The 12,377-nt window shown below is 35.8% G+C and overlaps 1 long non-coding RNA gene across 1 annotated transcript in view; it reads right to left on the bottom strand.

The window, feature by feature from the left end:
* LOC306652524 overlaps nt 1-10,897 on the bottom strand; it is a 1,123,790-nt gene extending 1,112,893 nt beyond the window's left edge. Inside the window, exon 1 of the long non-coding RNA XR_013761431.1 lies at nt 10,798-10,897. This is a non-coding gene — a long non-coding RNA (uncharacterized lncRNA). The remainder of the gene's footprint in view (nt 1-10,797) is intronic.
* Between the last annotated feature and the right edge of the window lie 1,480 nt (nt 10,898-12,377).

Genomic DNA, 12,377 nt, shown 5'->3' with positions numbered 1-12,377 from the left:
TCCCCAACAAATATTAAGCTACAAGGTAAGGAATAGATAAGCTTTATTTTGTTATTGCTATGCACCTAGTTGATGTTCCTTCATTAAATATAGATTGGGATGTTTTCTCTGTCCCTTTCTTTCTTCCTTTTTCAAGGTCACAACCTTGATTGATCAGAAGTCTTTATTTTCCAAGTGTGCAAATGTCAAAAGAAACATTTGAACTGTCAGTAACTGAAATAGTTTTAAAGGGCCCCAAGATAAAAAGCAAACAAAAAGAAGAAATTTTTTTGGGGTCTGCTACATATAGAATTGTGCTGTTAATAAATAGGAATAATTTGAATTATTTTTCTATGCATATCCCTTTAATTTATTTCTCTAAATGCTCTGGCTAGGGTTTCAAGGACAATGTTGAAAAGAAGTGGTGAAAAAGGGCATCCTTGTCTTGTTTCAGTTTTTGAGGGGAATGCTTTCAAATTTTCTTCATTTACAATGATGTTGGCCTTGGGTTTAGCATATATTGTTTTTACAATACTGAGGTATGTTCCCATTATACCTAGATTTTCTAATGTTTTGAACATGAACAGGTGGAGCATTTTGTCAAATGCTTTTCTAAATCTATTGAGATAATCATATGGTTCTTGTCTTTGGGTCTATTGGTGTGATGAATTAATTTTCTTTGATTTCCATATGCTGAATCAAACTTGCATACCTCAGATGAACACTACTTGATCATGGTGCATTATCTTTGTAACATGATTTTGTATAAAATTTGCCAGAATTTTACTGAGAATATTTGCATCCATATTTATGAGGAATATTGGTCTGAAATTTTCTTTCCTTGATGTGTCATGGTGATGGTAGCTTCATAGAATGAGTTTGGAAGATCTTCCTCCTTTTCTATTTCATGGAATAATTTGAGGAGTATTGGTGAAGGACTTGTAGAACTTGACTGAGATTCTGTCTGGCCCTGGGGTTTTCTTAGTTGTTAGGGTTTTGAGGGATCTTCTGTTTCACTGTTTGAAATTGATCTGTTTAAATTGTGTATGTCCTTATTAATCAGTTTGGGTAGGTCATATGTCTCTAGAAATTTGTCAATGTCTTTAAGATTTTCAATTTTACTGGAGTAAATTTTTTAAATAGTTTCTAATTAACATGTTCATTTTAGTAGTGTTCATCATATTTCCTTTTTCATCACAAAATTTAGTAATTTGAGTTTTCTCCCTCTTTGTTAACATGGCTAAGGGATAATAAATTTTAATTATCTTTTCTAAAAACTGAGGTTTTACATTGTTGATTTTTAAAATTGTTACATTTCTTTCAGTTTTATTGATTTCATCTCTGATTTTAATTATTTCCCAACTTCTACTACTTTTGGTGTTGATGTGTTCTTCTTTTTCTAGGGTTTTGAGGTATGATGCTTGTTTTTTGGTTTGACTATTTTTTATTATTTTATTTAATGAGCTCAATGCAATGAACTTTCCTCTTAGAACTGTCTTCATGTTGTTCCATAGATTTTGATATGTTGTGTTGCTATTCTCATTTTCTTCTAAGTATTTTTTTTATTTCATTCCTTATTTCTTCTTCTATCCACTGGTCATTCATGCATCATTTAGTCTCCAGTTATTAGAGGAGCTTCTAATTTTTATTTTATCATTCATTTCTAATTATATTCCATTATGTTCTGTTAGAATGCAAGATATTAAAAATTTCATCAGAAAAATTATAGAACTAATAAACAAATTCAGCAATGTAGAAGGATGTAAAATTAACACCCATAATATCAAACACATTTCTATACAACAGTGATGAATCCACTGAAGGAGAAATTAGGAAAACTAGGCCCTTCACAATAGTCTCAAAAACAAGAAAGTTGGGAATCAATCTAACAAAAGAGATGAAAGACCTCTATAGTGAAAGTTGAAGAGCACTAAAGGAAGAAATTGAAAACCTTGAAACATGGAAAGCTCTCCCATACACTTGGATACACAGAATTAACATTGTCAAAATGACCATTCTACCCAAACCATTGTACAGATTTAATGCTACTGTATTAAAATCCCAATGACATTCTTCATAGAAATATAAAAAGCAATCATAAAATTTTTTGACATAAGAGGGTTTATTAAGCAAATAGAGTGTCTCCCAGCAGGGTAAGAGAGAAAATGAGAGGAAAAGTGAAAGGGTGCAAACAAGAGAGAGTGGAAAAGTGAGGAGGAGAGAGAAAGAGAATAGGAGAGAGAGAGCATGAGAAAAGATGGCAGGGATGCTATCCTTAAGCATTTTAATTCTGCTGGGCTAACAGGGGACCAATAACGGAGAAGGACTTACAAGCAAACTGATGAACAAATAGCTAGCTAGGATGTTCACAGACTGACAAGTAGTTGGAGGTGGGGATATGGCTGCAGCAGAAAGGGCGTGGAGAACTGTGTATAGACTGACAAGCTAGTTTGTGGTGCAACGTAAATGGCAGGGGAGCAGCTTTGTATTACATTCCCCTGTTTCTGTTTTTATAATATAATCTTTTTTCTCCAATTCTTTCCTGCCTTATCTCTCCTTTCTGCCTAAGTGACTAGGACTGGTTTTGCAGGTGAGATGTAAAAAGTCCATTCTCCAAGGGGCAGTCTTCAACTTCCAGACATCCACAGGCAGGCAATTTTCATGGACTTCATTTTTCTGATTTGACTGTATTTCTACACTAACTGCCTGTCCCCAATTCTGGCTTCCTTCACCCCTCTAATTTTAGGAACTCCTTTACTTCTGTAGGAAAAGGGGGCAATGACCACTCTGGCTTCATGGAGCTGAAGGGGGAAGCGTGGGGCAAGCAGTTTGGAGTTCCCTTTTTAGAAGTCAGATGAATCGAGGATTCCATGGTAAAAGTCTTGTTGGGGAAGAGAAGGTTGTAGAGTAATCTGGGGGTGGGTGCTTTTATGAGAGAAGAACAAAAAGACATGAGTACTGAAATGAGATTAATACATTATAAATGTTGCAGAATCTGGAACTTGCCAATGAATATCATAGAGATGACAGAAGTCAATAATTTCTCACCAGAGGGTAGAAGAACTGAGAAGTTGTTCCCATAACAAGGCCTAGCAAAGGCTAGAGAGGACAAGACCTGTATTTGGGAACTTTAACTTTGTCCAGGTTATCAGGAATGTAAACACATTTAGTAGAGATCTCTATATATCTGTTACTAGCAAACATAGATTAAGCCTACCTGTGTCTGCAGGCCTTAAATGGACTAAAAACATTTGACTCTGGCAGTTTTTCTTGATAGTTATCAGGCACATTTGCCTAAGAATCTCTTTTGTAGCTTTCAGTCTTTATTCTAGTGGGCTATCACAAGTGTTCATCTTAAGTTACATTTTACTATTATTTCTTTTAAATGCCCAAGAATGGCTATATATTGGTTTTAATTGTTTTGCTAGGTATCTAAGATCAAGCTGGTCAAAGTGACCTGTTCCTTGCTGTTAAAGAGTCATTTGAGTTCCCACAGGAGTCAGTCATAGAGAACTTAAGGAAAGCTTCTTAGCTTTAGTGCCATCCATTAGACAGGGTATCCTCAATGAGGTGGCTTTCCTTGAAAGCACCAGGGATGCCTCCCTTTTTCCTCTGCAGCAGATGGACTGATTGGATTTTCATCCTCCAGGGGCTCATTATTCTCCCTGATCGGGAGGTCATGTGACCCAGAGTTTCAAAGCTCCTTAAAAAACTACTGTTGTGGAGATCCACAATGGTGGACTAGAGGGAGGCTGCGTTCCTTGTCACTCTGTAACTCCGGTTTCAAGCAGAGGATATCTGTTTCTTGGTGAGGCAGTTTTTGTTGCTTATTGATCCCCTGCTGTTTACCCCATTTGCCTGCTGTGATCACCTGCAGTCTGCCAGCATATCAACGCCTTTTTTGAATGCAGATTGCTCACTGTCATGTGCCTATCATTAGCCATTTGCCTGCCTCTCACCTTTCCATTGCCTACCTTACACCTATCCATCATGCAATGCAGGAGGTTCACCTCCTGATTATTCCACAACAGTCATCAAACTGATCGCCGACCACCAGTGGAGCACCAGCTGCCTGCTGTTGGCTGGAAGTTCACTGTTACAGTACCTGCAGGTTTGATTACACATGGCTACCGCAATATTGAGACAACAGCCAGGCCCCATAGGACACCTGGCCAGACTGACTGAGCCCCATCTCCAGGATCCCTCAGCCCAAGCAATCACTCCCTGCCTCTGGGGCTCTCACATCAACTGACTGATCTCTGCCGCCAGGACCCCCAGACCAACTGACTGTGCCCTATCACTGGTTCCCCAGACTGATTGCACATGGCCTCCAGGATCCCGCACACACATCAAACACACCTGACCTCCAGGACCCCTCCCTGACCAACCGCACCCCACCTCCAGGACCTCCAGCCGACCACATCCACACCCTGAGCTGCAGCTCCCCATTTGCCAACATATTTGAAAGTCACAGTGGCCAGCTTGGATAATCCTGGAAGTTGAAGCTCTGATATTTTAGGTGGGGCTAATCCCATCCTGAGATGCCTGCTGGAGACAAGCTCATTGTGAGGTACCTCTTATGCATCAGGCTACTGAAGACGTGGTTTTCATTACCATATGACTATTATACTGTAGATTTCATTTTTTCTCCTTATTGAAAAATTTTAAGTTTTTATTTCTTTACTTTTCTTACTCTCTCTTCCTTTTGTTTACCTCTTCCCTCAGTCTCTTTCTTCCTTTTTGCATTCTAATATCCAATTTCTTTTGATAATACTCTCACCCATTCTATTATCTAGAATTTCTATACATTCTTTTCTTATCCCATTAATAGCTACATTCTACATCCTTCTGCATCCTCTTTGTCCTTCATTAGAAATTGCAGACCTTATTGCAAATCTGTTTCTTTTATTGAAGATAATATTTGAACTCATTCTGTTTATTATGACAATATTGTTATTGTCCTCATAGGACATATTTGATATAGGATTGCATAGTGTCTGAATTGGGAACTGTTAATATTGATCTCCCCTTTAAAAAAAAAGGTTTTGGAAACCTATAGGACCACTATAAGCCTATAGGGGGAAATCTGCAATACCACAGATCTGCACTCCTAGAGGGGAAGATACATGAACAACATGGAAAAACAAGGAATAAAATGATCCAAACAAATCTAGATTCTATATTGATAGAATCCAATGACAGTATGGTAGAAGAAATGTCAGAAAAGAACTTCAGATTATACATAATTAGGATAATTTGTGAAGCAAAGGATGAGATAAGAGAGCAAATGCAGGCAATGAATGATAATATCAGTAAGCTGAAAGAGCACCTGCAGGAAGCAAAAGATCATTTCAACAAAGAGATAGAGATTCTCAAGTAAAAGAAAACCAATTGGAAATCCTTGAAATGAAGAAAACAATAGTCAAATAAAAAATTCAATGGAAAGCATCAACAAAAGTGTAGACCACTTGGAAGACAGAACCACAGACTATGAAGACAAAATATTTAATCTTGAAAACGAAGTGAGCAAAACAGAGAAGATGATAAGAAATCATGAACAGAATCTCCATGAACTATGGGACATCATGAAAAGGCCAAATTTAAGAATTATTGGGATTGAGGAAGGCACACAGATACAAACAAAAGGGATGAACAACCTATTCAATGAAATAATATCACAAAATTTCCGAAACCTGAAGAATGAAATGGAAAATCAAATACAAGAGGTTTACAGAACACCAAAGGCACAAAATCATGACATATCCACATCAAGGCACATTATAATGAGAATGAATAACATTCAAAATAAAGATAGAATTTTGAAGGCCATGAGAGGAAAAGCATCAGATTACATATAGGGAAAAACCAATACAAATAGCCGCAGACTTCTCAACCCAGACCCTAAAAGCTAGAAGGACTTGGAACAATGTATTTCAAGCACTGAAAGAACATGGTTGTCAACCAAGAATCCTATACCCAGGAAAACTAACCTTTAAATTTGAAGATGAAATAAAATCCTTCATGATAAACAAAAGTGAAAAGAATTTACATATAGAAGGCCTGTGCTACAGAATGTTTTCAAAAAATATTCCCTGAGGAGGAAATGAAAAACAATAATGTAGGTCAGCAAAGGGAGGAACTACCTTAAAAAGAAACCACTCAAAGGAGAAGCCAAGCCAACTTAAAAACCAAAAATAAGCCCAAATGACTGGGAATACAAATCATATCTCAATAATAACCCTGAACATTAATGGCTTAAACTCGTCAATCAAAAGACATAAACTGGCAGAATGGATTAAAAAGAAAGACCCAACAATATGCTGCCTGCAAGAGACTCATCTCATAGAAAAAGACATCCACAGACTAAAGGTAAAAGGATGAGAAAAAACCTACCACGCACATGGATTCAGTAAAAAAGCAGGGGTTTCCATCCTTATATCAGATAAAGTGGACTTCAAGCCAAAGTTAGTCAGGAGGGATAAAGAAGGTCATTTCATACTGCTTAAGGGAACCATAAATCAGGAAGACATAATGATAGTAAATATTTATGCCCCAAACAATGGTTCATTCCTGTACATCAAACAAATCCTCTCAAATTTAGGAATCAAATAGACAACAACAAAATAATTCTGGGTGATATTAATGCACTGCTGTCACCACTAGATAGAACATCCAAACAAAAACCAACAAAAGAATCCATAGAACTCAATAACACAATCAATAACCCAGACGTAATAGACATGTATAGAATATTCCCTCCATCAATGATCAGATTCACTTTCTTCTCAGCAGCACATGGAAACTTCGCCAAAATAGACCATATGTTATGCCACAAAGGAGCCCTTAGAAAATGCAAAAAATAGAGATACTGCCTTGTGTTCTATCAGATCATAGTGGACTGAGAGTAGAAATCAATGACAAAACAAAAAACAGAAATTACTCCAACACTTGGAGACTAAATAACATGCTATTGAATGAAACATGGATAACAGAAAACATCAGGGAGGAGATAAAAAAATTCTTACAGGTCAATGAGAACGATGATACAACATATCAAAATAACTGGGACACTATGAAAGCAGTACTAAGGGGAAAATTCATCACACTGAGCACATTTCAGTAAAGAATGAAAAGTCAACAACTAAATGACTTAATCTTACAGCTCAAAGTCCTAGAAAAATAAAAACAGAATAACAGTAAAAGTAGTAGAAGTCAGGAAATAATTAAAATCACACCTGAAATCAATGAAATTCAAACAAGAGAAACAATTCAAAAAATTGACAAAACAAAAAGTTGGTTCTTTGAGAAATAAACAAAATAGACAAACCCTTAGCCACATTAACAAAAAGAAAGCGAGAGAAAACTCAAATTACTAAAATTCGTGATCGAAAAGGAAATATCACGACAGAAAACACTGAGATACAGAACATAATGAAAAGCTACTTCGAAAATCTGTATTCCAAAAAAATAGAAACTACCAAAGACATTGAAAAATTTCTAGAGACATATGCTACTCCCAAACTGAACCAGGAGGACATACACAATTTCAACAGATCAATATCAAGCAATGAAATAGAAGAAACCATTAAAAACCTACCATCGAAGAAAAGCCCAGGACCAGACGGATTCTCACCGAGTTCTACAAGACCTTCAAAGAGGAAGTCATTCCAGTACTTCTCAAAGTACTCCAGGAAACAGAAAAGGAGGGTACCCTACCAAACCCATTCTGTGAAGCTAATATCACCCTCATACCCAAACAAGGCAAAGACAGATCAAGGAAAAAAAAATTTTAGAACAATATCCTTGATGAATATAGATGCAAAGATCCTTAACAAAATATTGGCAAACCGTATTCAAAAACATATTAAGAAAATCATGCACCACGATCAAGTGGGGTTCATCCCTGGAATGCAAGGATGGTTTAACATCTGTAAATCAATAAACGTAATCCATCATGTCAATAGACTTAAGGATAAGAACCATATGGTTATTCCAATTGATGCAGAAAAAGCATTCGAAAAATACAACACCCCTTCATGCTCAAAACACTAGAAAAAATAGGGATAGTAGGAAGATACCTGAACATTGTAAAGGCTATTTCTGCTAAACCCATGGCCAACATCATGCTGAATAGAGAAAAACTGAAACCATTCACTTTATCAATCGTAACAAGACAGGGATGTCCTCTTTCACCAATTCTATTGAACATTCTTCAAACCTCTAGCCAGGGCAATTAGGCAGACCAAAGAAATTAAAGTACTAGGAAAAGAGAAATTCAAAGTATCCCTATTTGCTGATGACACAATTCTATATTTAGAGGATCCAAAAAACTCCTCCAGAAAATGTCTAGACCTCATCAATGAATTCAGCAAAATAGCAGGCTTTAAAATCAACAAACATAAATCTAAAGCATTTTTATACGCAAGCGATGAAACATCTGAAAGTGAAATGAGGAAAACAACTCCATTTGCAATAGCCTCAAAAAAAAAAAAAAAAACAGAATAAATTATTTTGGAATCGATCTAACCAAAGAGGTAAAAGATCTCTGCAATGAAAACTACAAAACATTGAAGAAAGAAATTGAGGAAGACCTTACACGGTGGAAAGATCTCCCATGTTCTTGGATAGGAAGAATTAATATTGTCAAAATGGCCATACTACCAAAAGTGCTATACAGATTCAATGCAATTCCAATTAAAATCCCAATAAAGTACCTTACAGAAATAGAGCAAGCAATCATGAAATTCATCTGGAAGAATGAGAAACCCAAATATCTAAAGCAATCCTTAGCGAGAAGAATGAAACAGGGGGTATTTCAATACCAGAATTTCAACTATACTACAAAGCAATAGTAACAAAAACGGTATGGTATTGGCACTAAAATTGACAGGTAGATCAATGGTACAGAATAGAGGATATGGACACAAACCCAAATAAATTCAATTTTCTCATACTAGACAAAGGGGTCAAAAGTATGCAATGGAACAGATAGCCTCTTCAACAAATGGTGCTGGGAAAATTGGAAATCCATATAAAAAGAATGAAATTAACCCCTATCTCTCACTCTGCACAAAAATCAACTCACAGTGGATCAAGAACCTTGAAATCAGAGCAGAGACCCTGCATCTTATAGAAGAAAATGTAGATCCAAATCTTCAACTTGTTGCCTTAGGATCAGACTTCCTTAACAAGACTCCCATAGCACAAGAAATAAAAGCAAGAATCAATAAGTGGGATAGATTCAAACTAAGTAGCTTTCTCTCAGCAAAGGAAACTATCAGCAATGTGATAAGAGAGCCTACAGATTGGGAGAAAATCTTTGCCACTCATACATTGCATGGAGCACTAAATTCCAGAATATATAAAGAACTCAGAAACTCTACACAAAGAATTCAAATAACCCAATCAACAAATGGACTAAGGATATGAACAGACACTTCACAGAAGAAGATCTTCAAGCAATCAACAAACACGTGAAAAATTGTTCACCATCTTTAGTAATAAGAGAAATGCAAATCAAAACTGCACTAAGATTTTATCTAACTCCAATTAGAATGGCTATTATGAAGAATACAAGCAATAAAAAGTGTTTGTGAGGATGTGGAGAAAAAAATGCACACTCATACACTGCTGGTGGTGCTGCAAATTAGTGGAGCCACTCTGGAAAGCAGTGTGGAGATTCCTTAGAAAAATAGAATGGAACCACCATTTGACTCAGCTATCCCACTCCTCAGCCTATACCCAAAGGACTTAATATCAGCATACTATGGAGATACAGCCACGTCAATGTTCATAGCTGCTCAATTCACAATAGCCAGATTGTGGAGGCAACCTAGATGTCCTTCAATTGATGTATGGTTAAAAAAACTGCGATATATATATATACAATGAAATATTATTCAGCCATAAAGAATAATAAAATTATGGCATTTGCAGGCAAATGGATGAAATTGGAGAATAGCATGCTAAGTGTGATAAGCCAATCTCAGAAACCAAAGGACGAATGATCTCACTGATAAGCGGATGATGACACATAATGGGGGGGAGGGTGGCAAGAATGGAGGAAGGAATTACTGTATAGAGGGAAAGGAGTGGTGGGAGAGGTGGAGGGGAAGGAAAAAATAACAGTAAATCAAACTTCATTACCCAATGTAAATGTATGATTATGCAAATGGTATGCTGTTACTCCATGTACAAACAGAAACAACATGTATCCCATTTGTTTACAATAAAAATAAATGAAAAAAAAATAGTCCTCTTGTTCCCTAGATTCAGGATGACTGAGAACAAAACACAAATACTGGCTTTTCTTGGCCTCTGTATTTAATCTCAATCTCTAAGTTTGATCTTAACCATCCAGCAAGCCAGTCTCACCAGTTACAAAGTAAGTGTTTTGGGCTTTAATTTCAATGTCTATAAGTTTTCTGTTATTTTTATCCTTTTTTCTAATTGGAGTCTACATTATCCATTCTATACGATTTCAAGTTAATTTACGGTGTTTGCTCTTGAAGCAGAACTTCTGCAAAATATTAATCAGGCAACTGTTGGATTTTACATGGAAAATACAAAATGAAATCACCAACAGTAAAACATTCAGTTTGTGCAATAGCTCTCTTGAATTTTGGCTGAGTTATTCATTATAAACCCTGTTTGAGATCAGAGTAATCTTTACAACAATCATCAAACTTTTGAACACAATTGTAAACAAGTTAATGTCTGGCTTACTTTGGAGCCATTTAACATGCAGGCAGGATGATGCAGAGCCTTATTGCAGATTAGGCAGGGCTCTTCACAAATCTTAGGTAAAATTTTCTAAACTTGAAGCTAATTTTTTCCTCTTTTGCCATGACCAGCATGACCAAATTCTCAAGTTCAGTGAAGGGCAAAGGATTATTAGAAAATAAAGGTTTATAAACACAGATTTTAAATATTAAGCTGAGATCAGATGGAGCTCTGTTCTTTGATGGGAATGCAGATCTAAAGAGTTATATTAGCAGTCTTTATATATGTATGTAAGTGTTATTCTTTGTTTTCAGGAAAGTTACAGAGACTAGGACATCAATGTAACATTTTTTTCAGGGTTACAAAGTGAAGTGTTAGGAGCTCTGTGTAGCTCTCAAGGAAGTCTAACATCCAAAGTTACTGTAAGATAGGCAGGAACCAGAGAAGGGAGCTGATGGAACACTGGTTATCTAGAAAAAGAATTCCTTCCTGCCCAAGAGCTGTGTGCCTGAGATCAATGTCAGAGCTGATAGAACTTCTGTATAGAACCTCCCCAGGGAGGGTACTGCCACAGCAGTTAGGCATCTTGTGCCTCTGCACAGGAACAGTCACAGGTACCAGGCATGCCACAGTCATGAGGTTGGAGACCCCAAACTCAGTCACTGTTGTCCCATTTTTTGCTACTGTGCATTACCCTCTTTCTTAAATGTCATTTTAAGAAGTTTACATATATTGACTCCTGAGTCTATATGAACATTAGTTAACACAACTTAACTTTATATCAAAAACATGAATTAAAGAAAGGCTGAGAGAGCTCTTAATTTTCATTTTGTGTGGCAAAGTGGCAAAATGCTTTCATGTTTCAAGATATTAACCTTTAAACAAATCAGGCTCCCACTAAATTTTAGAAATACATTTACACTTGAATTTTTTATCTCAGTGTAAAAAGTAACAAATATTACATATACCCTATTGATGACAAGTCCTATAATAGAACATTAAATGATAAATTTAAAATTACCATTACAGACAAGTCTAATTTGGAGAATAGCAGCTTGATACATTTTCTGCTTACAGGCTTGTATACCTGGAAAATATGAACACATTTAATATATAAAGAATAATGTTTAAGTATGTTACTCCATGGAATAACTTCATAAATTAATCAGATGTCTCTAACAAACACATTTGAGTAACCCCATACATGTCAACTCTAATTCACTCATCTTATTGTAAAAAAAAACAAGATATCAGAAAAGTGTACCAGAAGTATTTGCCATTTCTTTCTTGTTGAAGAAAAGTCCTAGAAAAATTGATGTTAGACATTTTGTAAATATCAACATTTTATTAGTTTGACCACCTAGAGATTTCTGAGTTAATTTTAAAGACATTTTACTCCTGTTAGTTTAACCAATTTAAATTGAACCTTTTAAAATCAAGTGAATTAAATGTATTTGGATCCATTTTTTAAAATTTTTAATTTTATGCATACTTATATTTAACACAAAAGCAAAGGCCTTGTAATGTTTATCTCCAATGCAATGTAATAGATGTTCAAAAATAACTAGAATTGGATAAAAAGGACTGATCAAAAAATCATTAACTGAGGTATGTAGGATCAAAATTGTGAGCTCAAAAATATATCATTTAAGAAAAACAAGAGTCCTAGAAGAAAA

The sequence above is a fragment of the Sciurus vulgaris genome, assembly GCF_902686455.1.
Source record: "Sciurus vulgaris genome assembly, contig: HiC_scaffold_261_arrow_ctg1, whole genome shotgun sequence".
NCBI lineage: Eukaryota > Metazoa > Chordata > Mammalia > Rodentia > Sciuridae > Sciurus > Sciurus vulgaris.
Note: the sequence above shows the minus strand (reverse complement) of the source record. Positions and strands in the feature narration are given on the sequence as shown.